This window comes from Cetorhinus maximus, chromosome 6 (genome assembly GCF_964194155.1).
Source record: "Cetorhinus maximus chromosome 6, sCetMax3.hap1.1, whole genome shotgun sequence".
NCBI classification, from domain to species: Eukaryota; Metazoa; Chordata; class Chondrichthyes; order Lamniformes; family Cetorhinidae; genus Cetorhinus; species Cetorhinus maximus.
Window position 1 is genome coordinate 52,594,329 of NC_135884.1, and position 14,743 is coordinate 52,609,071.

At 42.7% G+C, this 14,743-nt stretch overlaps 1 protein-coding gene across 4 annotated transcripts in view; it reads right to left on the reverse strand.

Moving 5' to 3' along the window:
• The window catches only part of LOC144681763 (contactin-4-like), a 1,677,954-nt gene that overhangs the window by 342,793 nt on the left and 1,320,418 nt on the right, over window positions 1–14,743 (reverse strand). The gene's annotated exons all lie outside the window — the stretch shown is intronic.

The following is a 14,743-nucleotide window of genomic DNA, read 5'->3' on the forward strand; positions in this document are numbered from 1 at the left end:
TCCAATTAAAACAAACCAATAATTTAAATTGCTGAAAAAGAGAGAGGCTGTCGAAGCTTTGTCTTACACTCATCAGGTCAGATTTTCAAGAATACCAGTTGTAAAGGGAACAACAATTTATGCTATTGTTCTCCTTTACAACTAGCATTCTTGCGAATCTGTCCTGATGAGTGCAAGACAAAGCTTCAACAACATGTCTCTTTTTTTCAGCTGTGCTCAAATTCTGTACTACCAATTATGAAATTACACAGGCATGGCCCAAGATAAGCTATTAATTTAGGGGCTAAAAGTAAAGGCTTTGATGGCATCTTTGCCAGCTAGTCACGCATTAGATGCTCCCAAGACAACAATTCTTTCAAATTCTGCCAATGAAGTATCTGGTGGACAACTTTACACTTCAGTGACTTGCAGATCGCACGTTGGAAGCTGTAATGTCTATTTTGTGTCAAGTATACTTTTTCCTTTTAAAATATTCTTTCTCTTTTAATTTTCTACTTGAGAGTCCATCTTTGCCCTGTGGTTATGTCTTGCTCAAACCAAAACATTTATTGATTTTACTGGATTAATTTGAAATCAGATAATTGCATAATTAAGAACTGAGCCAAATTAAAATACTGTTTAAAAAAAACCTACAACGACAAAAGACCCACATCATTGTAGGGTCCGTGCACTTGCATGGGAAAAAGAGTCCCTGTGCCATCTACGTTCTTTTTAACAACTCCTTTTCATTCCAATAGGGAACTGCAATTGGGAGAGGAATACCAATAATGCAAATTCAGTCTGCATGAAAGGAAACTTTTCAAATATCAGACAGGCAAACATGGGGGGCTTTGGATGATGTTGTGGTTGGAGGAATCATGGGGCACTGGCACCAGTACTGGGAAAGGAGAGAGCTGTTCCGTTGGTGCGGGCTTCATTTGAACCATGTTGGGACTAGTGTCCTGGCGAATCGTATAACTAGGGTCGTAGATAAAGCTTTAAACTAATTAGTGGGGGGGAGGGTTCAATTGAAGGGAAGTATAGAAAATCAAAAATAATCAAGAGAGCAAAGGTGCAGGGTAGTGAAGAAGCAAACAATAATCAAAGCGTGACAGGAAGATATAAGCAGAAGAGTGCAGCAGAAATTAGAATCAGAATGAGTAATAATGGTAAAAAGTAAAAACTGAAGGTTCTTTATCTGAACGCACGTAGCATTTGTAACAAGATCAATGAGTTGATGGCAATAAATGGAAATAAATGGACATGACTTGGTAGCTATTACAGAAACGTAGTTGCAGGATGACCAAGACTGGGAACTCAATATTCAAGGATATTTGACCTTCTGGAAATATAGGCAAAAAGGAAAAGGAGGTGGGTAGCTTTGTTATTAAAGAAAAGCATCAGTGCAGTGATGAGTAGTGATATAGGTGCAATAGATCATGATGTGGAATCAGTTTAGGTGGAAATAAGGAATAGCAAGGGGAAGAAGTCACGGGTGGAAGTCATCTATAGACCCCCGAAGAGTTGCCTCACTGTAGGACAAAGCATAAATCGGGAAATAATGGAGGCGTGTAAGAAGGGCACTACAATTGTCATGGGTGATTTTAACATGCATATTGAATGGACAAATCAGATTGGCAGGGGTAACATGGAAGACAAATTTGTAGAGTGAATCAGGGATTATTTCTTAGGGAAATACATTGCATAACCTAACTGGGAATGAGCTATTTTAGATCTAGTAACGTGTTATGAGGTAGGATTAATAAGAAATCTCGTAGTTAATGATCCTCTAGGAGGTAGCGATCACAACATGGTAGAATTTCAAATTCAGTTTGAGGACAAGCAACTCGGACCTAAAACCAGTGTCCTCAACTTAAATAAGGGCAATTACAGAGGTATGAAGAAGGAGTTGTCTAAAGTGGACTGGGAAAAAAGACTAAGGGGAAGGTCAGTGGATAGGCAGTGGCAGACATTTAAGCAGATATTTCATAATGCTCAGCAAAAATTTATCCTGGTCAAAAAGAAGAACTCGATGAGAAGGATGAACCACCCGTGGTTAACAAAGGCAGTCAGGGGGAGTATCCAATCAAAAACTAAGGCAGACAAAGCAGTGAAAACTAGTGGTAGGTCAGAGGATTGGGAATTTTTTAGGAACCAGTAGCGGATGACTAAAAAACTAATAAAGAGGGAGAGAATTGGTTATGAAAATACATTGGCAAGAAATATAAAAACAAACAGCAAGAGCTTCTACAGGTATATAAAAAGAGAGTAGCTAAAGTGAGCATGGGACCCTTGGAGGATGCGACTGGAGAATTGATAATGGGGAACGGGGAAATAGCAGATAATTTAAACCAATATTTTGCATCAGTCTTCACAGTGGAGGACACTATAAACATCCCATAGATATCAGATAAGCAAGGAGCTAACTGGAGGAAAGATCTTGTAACAGTCTGTATCATGAGGGACAATGTATTTGAGAAACAAATAGACTAACGGCAGACAAGTCACCAGGACCTGATGGCCTGCATCCAAGGGTTTTAAAGGAAGTGGGTGCAGAGGTAGTGGAGGCATTGGTCGAAATATTCCAGAACTCACTGGATTCCAGGAAGGTCCCAGCGGATTGGACAACCGCTAATGTGACACCCTTGTTCAAGAAGGGGGAGAGACAAAAAGCAGGAAACTATAGGCCAGTCAGCGCCTAACATCTGCTATTGCGAAAATGCTAGAGTCCATTATTAAGGAAGAAATAGCAGGACATTTAGAAAAGCTCCAATAGAGTCAACATGGTTTTGTGAAAGGGAAATCATGTTTGATAAATTTGCTAGAGTTCTTTGAGGATGTAACAAGCAGAGTTGATAAAGGGGAACCAGTACATGTAGTGTATTTGGTAACCAGAAGGCATTCGATAAGGTGCCACATAAAAGGTTATTGCACAAGATAAGAGCTCACGATATTGGGGGGTAATGTATTAACATGGATTGAGGATCAGTTAACACACAGAAGACGGAGAGTTGGGATTAATGGGTCTTTTTCAGGCTGGAGAGACATAACTAGTGGAGTGCCACAAGGATCAGTCCTAGGGCCTCAATTATTTACTATTTATATTAATGACTTGGAGGAGGGGGCAAAGTGTAATGTATCCAAATTTGCCGATGATGCAAAATAGTTGGGAGGGCATGTTGTGATGAGGACATAAGGAATCTGCAAGGGGATATAGACAGATTGAGTGAGTAGGCAAAAACTTGGCAGATGGAGTTTAATGTAGGAAAGTGTGAGGTCATGTACTTTGGTAGGAAAAATCAAAGGGCAGACTATTATTTAAATGGAGAGAGACTCCAAAAAAGTGCAGCACAGAGGGATCTGGGTGTTCTTGTGCATGAAACACAAAAAGTTAGCATGCAGGTGCAGCAAGTAATTAAGAAGGCAAATAGAATTTTGGCCTGTATTGCTAGGGAGTTGGAGTTTAAAAATAGGGAAGTCTTGTTAAAACTGTACAGGATGTTGGTGAGGCCGCACCTGGAGTACTGTGTGCAGTTTTGGTCCCCGTATTTAAGAAGGATATACTAGCATTGGAGGCAGTTCAAAGGAGATTCCCTAGGCTGATTCCTGGGATGAAGGGGTTGACTTATCAAGAACGGCTAAACAGGTTAGGCCTTTATTCATTAGGGTTTAGAAGAATGAGGGGTGATTTTATTGAAATGTACAAGATTCTGAGGGGGCTTGCTAGGGTAGATGTTGAGAAGATGTTTCCACTAGTGGGGGAATCTTGAACTAGGGGACATAGGGCAGGATTTCCCCCCTGCCGGGGGCAAAGTTGAATTGCAGGCACGCCTCCGATTGGCGCCCCCAATTGGGGGCGTGGCGCCATTTTATGTGGGTGGCTAATTGAGGCCCACCCAGCATGACATCTGCACGGAAGCACTATGCACTCCCTGTGCGGGTGGGGTGGTTCCCTAAACCTGAGAGTGTGCTCTTTCGTACGCATGCGCACAAAAGAGTGCACTCATCTCCCTGAGGCTAAGTGCTGCCTCAGGGAGATCGGCTGTTCTTTCAAAAATACTAAAAATAGAAAAAAAAAAATTCCGGTCATGTCCCCTCATGTGACACTGTCACATGAGTTGGGACATGCCCATAATTTAAAAAAAATTTTAATAACTTTTTTTCAAAGCTACATGAAACCTCATCCAGCCCGTGGATGAGGTTTCATGTTTTTTTCTAATTCCCGCCGGGGCTCCTGGCCTGCCTGCCAACCTTAAGGTTGGACAGGCAGGTCCATTAATTAGCTAAATGATTCTGTCAATGGCATCAATTGGCCATTGACAGGCAGGCGGGCGCACAGCTGATTTTGCTGCACCCCCAACTACCTGAAAATTTAACTGGGGCGCGGTGATGTCAGGAGTTCCACCCGATGTTGCCATGTGTCATTTTACACATCGGCGAGCGGGCCCCGATGGGAAAATCCCGCCCATAGTTACAGAATAAGGGGACACTCATTTAAAGTTGAGATGCAATGGTATTTCTTCTCCCAGAGGGTAACGAATGTCTGGAATTCTTTACCTCAGAGAGTTAAGGAGGCTAGATCACTGAAAGTATTTAAAGGGGAGGTAGATAGACTTTTGGAATATCAGGGATTTGAGGGCTATGAGGAGCTGGCACAAAAGAGGAGTTGAGGCCTGGGGCAGATCAGCCATGATCTTATTGAATGGTGGGGCAGGCTTGAGGGGCTGAATGGTCTACTCCTGCTCTTATTTCTTATATTCTTATGTTGGAGCTGAGGTGGCATAAAGGTTGGGTAAAGATAGGGCAACACTCTTCATAAGTAGTGTCAGCTAAACGTGTTTTTTCAAATCATTGCAATGCTAATACACTCAATGGCTATATATTTTCAAGGGTAAACAGCTCTTGTGTGCAGAGCTAAATAAGCTCTTCTACATTTCACATTATGGTGGGGAATGGTGTCAGCCATCAGAGGACTACCTGGGTACATCCGCTCCTTCATCAGCTCCATCAAGGCATCTAACTCAGACAAGTACCAGTCTAGGGAGACCAACTCAGAGGAAGTAGCTAATGAGTCAAGAAGAGCTGTCGCTGGCTGAAGCAACAAGGAGTACTGAGAATGAGAACTTGGGATTGGAAGAGTGGGAGAGCACTGTGCCACAATAGAAACTAATGAAACAAACACCCTAACTGAAAATCCTAGAGATTCAGATCTTAGGGTGCTAGCCTTATTAAAACAAAACTAAAATTGTGGCGGATTGATATCATGTGAAGGCCATGGAGATGGTTTCCACTTATAATGTTAAAATGATAGAGAATTTTGAAACTGTGATCAGACCACCAGCAATACTTAGTAGGAAGTTTCCTACAAACTGCAGAGCGCTCTGGAGAGTGTGGCAATCTAGGAAATTTCTATAAAAACAAGAAGGGGTAATAAAATCACTGATGACCTTTGGAGTGACAGGTACCATTGCTTCCGCTGCAGTTTTGTACAGATCATTCACGGGATCTGTTTTAGAATACTTGGTCTGTGGTGATACTGATCAGCAGTGCCTCTGAGCCTCTGCTCTGCACCAATGAGTGGTCACAGATGTCATTATCTCTCCAGAGAGTGTCAGCAAGCAAAAATCCTTAAGGCTCCCTTGATTGCATGCACACGTGAGAGCTTCAAAGGTGAGCCTGCCAGCCCTTTACACTGCAGGGGCCAGTGCCTCTGCAACGGGTGCTTCCCTGAAACAAGAGTTGTCTCAGCCCTCTAATCTGCTGTGGGAGGGGGACACACCAACCATCCAGCACCTAATTATAACTCATTCACAGAGCACCTCATAGGAGTAGTAGGTTTAAAACACAAGCAATTAAGTTAGTTGGCGCAAAGGATAGACACAGTGTTAAGAAGTTATTATCAAAGGGTGATCAGAATTTTTTGAGCTTATTTGATGCATTTGCCCTCTGTAAAGTTATTATGACTTGTGTACTTCAAGCTCTGAGTTAACTTCTCGGTATGCTTTCTGCTTCTGGAGGTTTAATGAGAGGGTAAATGTCGACTTTTGTCTTATGAAAGGAATAGACAGAAGTATTTGACCATGAGGGATTTTGAGGGGTCATGAGGGAGAACTTCTAGCTGTAAAGTGACATCATTTGGAGTATCAACTTCACCTGGAGTATCAACTTTTATTAATTGAAAGAACTAGGCTAGAAATCCTGTCCTCTAGTTTCTGACTGCTGTTCCAGATCCTTCCCTCTTCTAGGTATGGGGATAGGAGATCCTCCTCAGCTTCTACAAACAGCAAACCTTTCTTCATCAGCAAGTTTCATCAAAAACGATTCTACAGACTTGAGGTCAGTTTCATTGCAGTCTCCACAGGATTTAATGAGGCACCAAAAACAAAACGAGAATGCTTATAGTTTGTTCTGTGACATTTCCTGTGAAGGCACAAGTCTCATTATATCTGTTGTCTCCACTGTCTGCTGAAGCCTTACTGGTAAGATAAAGCATGACTTCAGGGTATCACTAAGCAACCATCTGGTTATATGACTCAGAGAAAAAAGGGCCAGTATGGTAGATAGTCCCATAATGAAAGCACCTGACAGCTTCCTGGGAATCAGACATTGACATGCAGAAAAATGTCATTGGTATGACACAACAGCTGTACATTAATCAAATGAAAACCATTCATAACTGCAGCTGTCATGCAGGGTTCTAGGTGTCTAATGTCTCTTCATAAAATGGGTATAGAGAAACTCCCATTGGAAATCCATATTCCCACTCCAAAACGGTACTGTTTGCTGACTTGACTGAAAATAGCAACAAATGCCTTGAGCAGGCTTCCAAAATATTAAACAGATAGGTTCACAGGCAAAGGAGCACCATGGTTCAGCTGCAACAAGCAAAATAACCTTACAGCAGGATAGGCCTCAAGAATTAAAAAAAATATTGCATGGGATGTGGGCTTCGCTGGCTGGGCCAGCATTTATTTTCCATCCCTAGCTGCACTTGAGAAGGTGGTGGTGAGTTGCCATCTTGAACCGCTGCAATCCATGTGGTGTAGGTACACCCACAGTGCTGTTAGGGAGGGAGTTCCAGGATTTTAAACCAGCAACAGTGAAATAACGACTATATAATTCTAGGTCAGGATGATGAGTGACGTGGAGGGGAACTGCCGGGTGGTGGTGTTCCCATGTGTCTGCTTGCTGCCCTTGTCCTTCTAGATGGTAGCAGTTGAGGGTTTGGAAGGTGCTAGCTAAGGAGCCTTGGTGAGTTCCTGCAGTGCAACTTGTAGATGGTACACACTGCTGCCACTGTCTGTTGGTGGTAGAGGGAATAAATATTTGTGGATGGGGTGTCAATCAAGTGAGCTACTTTGTCCTGTACGGTGTAAAACTTCTTGAGATTTGTTGGAGCTGCACTCATCCAGGCAAGTGGAGAGTATTCCATCACACTCCTGACTTGTGCCTTGTAGGTGGTAGGCAGGCTTTGGGGAGTCATGAGGGGAGTTACCCACAGCGGGAATCCTAGCCTCTGACCTGTTCTTGTAGCCACGATATTTATATGGCTGGTCCAGTTCAGTTTTTGGCCAATGGTAACCCTCAGGATGTTGATTGTTGGTATTCAGCGATGATAATGCCATTGAATGTCAAGGGGCGGTGGCTAGATTATCTCTTGTTGGAGATGGTCATTGCCTGGCACTTGTGTTGTGCGAATGTTACTTGCCACTTGTCAGCCCAAGCCTGGATATTGTTCAGGTCTTGCTGGATTTGGACATGGACTGCTTCAGTATCTGAGGAGTCGTGAATGGTGCTGAACATTGTGCAACCATCAGCGAACATCCCCACTTCTGACCCAATGATGGAATGAAGGTCATTGATGAAGCAGCTGAAGATGGTTAGGCCCCTGAAGAATTCCAGCAGTGATGTCCTGGAGCTGAGATGAGTGACCTCCATCAACCACAGCCATCTTCCTTTGTGCTAGGTATGACTCCAGCCATTGGAGAGTTTTCCCCCTGAGTCCTATTGACCCCAGTTTTACTGGAGCTCCTTGATGCCAAACTCGGTTAAATGACGCCTTGATGTCAAGGGCAGTCACTCTCACCTCAGCTCTGGAGTTCAGCTCTTTTGTCCATGTTTGAATCAAGGCTATAATGAGGTCAGGAGCAGAGTGGCCCTGGCGGAACCCAAACTGAGTATCAGTGAGCAGGTTATTGCTAAGCAAGTGCCACTTGATAACACCGTGGATATGACTACTTCCATTACTTTACAGATTATCAAGAGTAGACTGATGGGGCAGTAATTGGCTGGGTTGGATTTGTCCTGCTTTTTGTGGATAGGACATAACTGGGCAATTTTCCACAATGCCGGGTACATGCCAGAGTTGTAGCTAGACTGGAACAGCTTGTCTAGGGGCATGGCATGTTCTGGAGCACAATTATTCAGTACTATTACCAGAATATTGTCAAGGCCCATAGCCTTTGCACGATGCAGTGCTTTCAGCCATTCCTTGACATCACGTGCAGTGAACCGCATTGGCTGAAGACTAGCATCTGTGATGGTGGGTACCTCGGAGGAGGTAGAGATGAATCATCCACTCGGCACCTCTGGCTGAAGACTGCCGTGATTGCTTCAGCCTTATCTTTTGCACTGATGTGCTGGGCTCCCCCATCATTGAGGATGGGGATATTTGTGGAGCTTCCTCCTCCAGTGAGTTGTTTAATCGTCCACCACTATTCACAACTGGATGTGGCTTAGATCTGATCCGTTGGTTGTGGAATCACTTAGCTGTCTCCTGCTGGCTGCTTATGCTGTTTGGCATGCAGGTAGACCTGTGTTATAGCTTCACCAGGTTGATGCCTCATTTTTAGGTATGCCAGCTGCTGCCATGCCCTCCTGCACTCTTTATTGAACTGGGATTGATCCCCTGGCTTGGTGGTAATGGTAGAGTGGGGGATATGCCAGGCCATGAGGTTACAGATTGTGGTTGAGTACAGTTCTGCTGCTGCTGATGGCCCACAGCGATTCAGTGTTGCTCAGTCTTCAGTAGTTAGATCTGTTTAAAATCTATCCCATTTAGCATGATGGTAGTGCCACACATCACAATGGAGGGTATCTTCAATGTGAAGCCGGGAGTTTGTCTCCACAAGGACTGTGCGATGGTCACTCCTACCGATGTGGTCATGGACAGATGCATCTGCAGCTGGCAGGTTGATGAGGAGGAGGTCAAAAATGTTTTTCCCTCACCACCTGCCGCAGACCCAGTCTCGCAGCTATGTCCTTTAGGACTTGGCCAGTTCGGTCAGTAGTGGTGCCACTGAGCCATTCTTGGTGATAGACATTGAAGTCCCCCACCCAGAGTACATTCTGCGCCCTTGCTACCCCGAGTTCTTCTTCCAAGTGGTGTTCAACATGGAGGAGCACTAATTCATCAGCTGGGGAGCGGTACGTGGTAATCATCAGGACATTTCCTTGCCCATGTTTGACCTGATGCTATGAGACTTCATGGGGTCCAGAGTCGATGTTAACGACTCCCAGGGAAACTCCCTCCTGACTGTATACCACTGTGCCGCCACCTATGCTGGGTCTGTCCTGCTGGTGGGACAAGATATACCCAGGGATGGTGATGGTGGTGTCTGGAACGTTATCTGTAAGGTATGATTTTGTGAATATGACTATGTCAAGCTGTTGCTTGACTAGTCTGTGAGACAGCTCTTCCAATTTTGGCACAAGCCCCCAGATGTTAATAAGGAGGACTTTGCAGGGTTGACAGGGCGGAGTTTGCCTTGTCGTTTCCAGTGCCTAGGTCGATGCCAGGAAGGTCTGTGCAGTTTCATTCCTTTTTATTGACTTTGTAGCGGTTTGATTCAAGTGGGTGGCTTGCTGGGCCATTTCAGAGGGCATTTAAGAGTCAACAACACTGCTGTGGGTCTGGAGTCACATGTAGGCCAGCCCAGGTAAGGACAGCAGTTTTCCTTCCCTTCCCTAAAGGGCATTAGTAATCCAGCTGGGTTGTTACAACAATAATTGTTTCATGGTCATCATTAGGATTTTAATTCCAGATTTTTATTGAATTCAAATTCCACCATCTGCTGGTGATGGGATTTGAACCTACATCCCTGGAACATTACGTTGGGTCTCTAGATTACTAGTCCAGTGACAATACCATTATGCCACTGCCTCCCCCAAAGAATACCTTGCTGGGGTATCATAGCAATTGGTATGGTTTGGTGGTAGGAATTGGATAAAGTGGGTCAGAAGAGTTAGCCAGGTTCACTTGAGTCCCTATATCTAGTGGTCAGGATTTGGATGGATTTGCTGTAATGATAAATTGTCAATTTTGAGGAGGACAGCATTACCATCCCATTTTACTCTGCTTTTCTCCAAATGGAGAGGTAATTCACAGTAAAATGCATTCCATTGTCTTTGTAAGAATTCATTAATTTTATCACAGTGGTAGAGACTGCACATTATATAGCAGCCTCTTTTAGCCGGTCACTTGCTAGAAGTATGGTCAGCAAGGGATTAATGGAATTTGACCCCTGCCATTCAGAGTATTGCAGCATGCAAAAGGAACTATTTTTAGCAGCAGCCAGAAACATAATCTGGTTTAAAAACAAATGATTTTTCAATAAACGTGAAAGGATCAAGGCTGATTTAAGTAAAGAAAATCATGTGGTTTTGAAATAGTTTCTCCAGACTGCACTTGCCTTTCAAACATGGTTAAATCTCAGTTTGGAAGGTTAGATCAATAGAAGTAAAAAGAAGAGAGCTTTTCAATCAAGTACTAAGATTTCAAGGCAGTAACAATGAAGTATATATGAAGAGCCCATGTAAAACAATGTTTCTATCTGCAGGAAAGTATAGGCCCAGATCTTTTGGTCAGCAGTGGAGTGGGAGTGCCTGCCACTGATTGTGGTTTAAGCTGCCTAGTTAACTTTGTTACGCTGAACCCTTTGGACTTTTGGTCCTGGCTGCAGTTTGAATCCAGCCACAAGCAGAGGTGTGAGGACTCATGGCGAAGTGCAACAAGTGAAGCCATGCAAAAATAATAATACCTGGAAAAACTCAGCAGGTCTGGCAGCATCTGCAGAGAGGAACACAGTTAACGTTTCGAGTCCGTATGACTCTTCAACAGAACTAAGTAAAAATAGAAAAGAGGTGAAATATAAGCTGGTTAAAGGGGGGTGGTGGGGGGGGGGGGGGGTAGAGCTGGATAGAGGGCTAGAGATAGGTGGAGATAGCCAAAAGATGTCATAGACAAAAGGACAAAGAGGTGTTGAAGGTGGTGATATTATCTAAGGAATGTGCTAATTAAGGGTAGAAAGCAGGACAAGCAAGGTACAGATAGCCCTAGTGGGGGTGGGGTGGGGTGGGGTGAAGGAATTGAAATAGGCTAAAAGGTAGAGATAAAACAATGGATGGAAGTACATTTAAAAATAATGGAAATAGGTGGGAAAAGAAAAATCTATATAAATTATTGGGAAAAAAAAGTGTTTTAGTGTTTTAAGTGAAGCCATGCCCCCTTTCTCATTATTAACTGAAGACGTTCCCTTTAAGGTCTGTCTTCATTTCATTGATATGCAGAGTTTGTAAATGTCCACCACCCGCAACACTGCTCACCCTCCTCCTGTCAGCCCAAACAATGGCCAATCCCCAATCATGCTGACTCTTTCGACATTGGCCGGAGAGGAGCCAGGGATTCTGGAAGGCGAATCGAGAAAGGAGATGCGAGAGGAGGGTGAGCATTGGCCTGGGTGGGGGGGGATGCTGAGCTGTGATGCAGGGTGGTGTCTAGTCGTGTCGAGGTTACTGTGGGTGCTCGAGTGCTTTGACATTCCAGTTTACTTAAAGTTGCACTTCTGGAAAAGCTCAAAGTAAATCAGTGTTAGAAAACAGAGTAAGTATAGGGCAAACAGCCCAAGTCTGCATGCTTTTGGCCATCTCATCTCACTGTCGGAGGAAATCATGCAGCAGTCCAGGCAGCGTAAAACCGGTAATTGGACGTTGAAATTTCCGACCTAAGTACCGTGCAGGTGCATGATTTGGGACTTCCTTGGAGTCCCAAGGCTCAACAATGGTTAAAGTTGAATGATTCGCCACTTCCCATATCTGCAGATTCAGGCCTTGATCTTCATACATGTCAGGCACCTTGTTCCCCAAATTCATGCTCATTCTGGAAATAGTTTACCATACTCGAGTTAATAGAATTTAGGAAAAATATCTTTGCAAAGGAAACAAATTTTCTTTGATACAGTTTACATGGCAAAAGCTAAAGCAAATAATATTACTATCAAACCAAAATTACAGGAAACAAAACATATATTTCAATTTTATTTGGTGTTTTATTTAATGTGAAGCTTCATACAGGAAAATGATTCGTTATACTCATTCTAATCATTTTACCCAAATTATTTCAGCTTTCTTGGGTGGGACAATAACTCAAAATGTATATAGTGTCTTTAATGTCATTAAAACATCTCAAGATGCTTTCCTAAAGGATTATAAAACTAAATTTGGTACAAGCCACATAAGGAGATATTAGGACCAATGACTAAAAATTCTGATGAAGAAGTAGGTTTAACGGAAAGGAGCACCTTAAGGGGGAGAGGGAGGGAGTTGCAGATCTTGGAGCCTAGACAGCTGAAGGTACTGCCACTAATGGTGGAGCGATTAAAATCAGGCATGCACAAGAGGTCAGAAAAGAAGGAGTGCAAAGATCATGAGGAATTTGTCGGATTGAAGGAAGATACAGAGTTTGAGAGAAACAAGACCATGGAGGGATTTCAAAATAAGGATGATAATTTTAAAATCAAGGCCTTACCCGAATAGAGACTGGCATATGTCAACGAGCACAGGCTTGGTCGGTGAATAGGGCTTGTTGGCTTTAGGATACATGCAGCAGAGTTTCACATGGGCTCAAGTTTTTAGAGGGTGGTAGATGGGAGGCCAGCCAGGAAAGCATTGGAATAGTCAATACTAAAGGTCACAAAGCATGGTTAGTGGCTATCTTGCCTTCTAAACTAGGTAAGCCTTTGGCAATGTACCCAGAAACTCATAAGCCGTCTGGTAAGCACATTTAATTATTGGACGTATGTTACATTGTAACATGATTTGATTTTACCTTTCAAAAGCAGTAATGCATCAAATCAGACTTCTTTTGAAATTCAAAGTATTGAGCAAATTGATTTTGCAAAAGATGGTAATCAAGTTACAATCATACAAATTGATTGTACATTCACAACTCAAACAAAATAATAAGATAACGAGATACAAACCTCAGAACTAAGCTTAAGCTTAATAAATAACATCTAAATTATGATGATGTTTCACTTTCTTTCAAGAATATCAGACTTGGATATTTTCATGCCGACTGTTGCTTGTTTCTCTGATATTTCAAGCTGTCTCACTTCATGTGATTTTCCAACTAACCCCTGAATTTGTTTCTCATATTCTGAAGAAGAAAGTTACTGTAGCTTCCTGGATTTTGAACAACTGACCTCTCAAATTCAAAAATGAACTGTAAGTCACATATTAATTGAGCAAATCACACTACATTGTCTAAGTTTGAATTATTGCTGTTGATATCAAGCTTATGATTGAAAAATCTGGCACATTGCATTAAAGTAGGGCCAATGAAAAAAATCTGGACTGTGATCATTCTTTAAAGCTGCTTATATTCTGTGACAGAATTTAAAAGAATACATGCCAAAACTAGACTGAAAAAAATGTTTTTTTGTCAGATCTAATTTGGATAACCTGCTGCACACAACATGTGCCTTAACAAATAGTACCAATTTCATTGGTGAGGTTGAGCTATGAATGTTCATATGAGTGTAAAAACCATAATTCACTAAGATGACAGGCGAAGTGAGGTGTGATGGATTTTCATGTTTGTGAAATGTACTGAAGTCACTCATCAATGACACCATTTTCTGGAAATTCTGTTGGAAAATTTCTGTTGAAATATGAAGCATATTTGCTGACTATGCAAGTACTGCTTTAACCCTACCTGCATAGTGAAAGCCAGACACATGGGTAGTTAAAATCACCCAGGCTACTTAGCCACCAGAAATTCACCAGAATCCATTCTGGCATAGACGGGATGAGTGGAATGGCCTCCTTTGAAGTCATAAATTATCCTATGTTTCTACGTAATCCCACTGTTCCAAATTTCAACTTGTTCTATTGAGCAGACAACGAAGGCATCTGGCCAAAGCAGCCAGCAGAGTTCTTCTTTAAGTATGCATATAAGATCCCAATGATGTTCCTTAAACTGAGGCCTGGACAGGAAGGTTGCCAACAACCTCCCAACAGGTGAAAGCCAGTCAGGCCAGGGAAATATGCAATTTTCCATCATTTCCACATGACTTCCCAGCTGGGAGTTGAGAAAGCGCAGTTTTGTTTCGGGAGCAGCAGCTAAATTTCCAGCGCACTTTGCTATGCAACTGCATAAGACCTGCCTAGGGCTAAAATTGTGATGCACGTTCATTAAGAATTGAAGTTTTAGTAGTGTCAGTAAAACTGGGAGCAGTCAGCAGACTAGCATTTCAATTAGTTCATATTGGAGTGACAATCAATAATGGGAGATAACAGAATGCTCATTTCGGTCTCAAGAAGGAATGAAGAAGAACTGGTGTTTGGACAAGCAGCCCTGTAAGGGCCACTGCATGGTGGGGGACTTATATGTAGCTATGAAGCATGTGTGTAGCATAACACTCTCCAGGATTCAATAAACACATTCCATTTGTGAACAAATCTAGCAAATATTTAATTAGTAAAT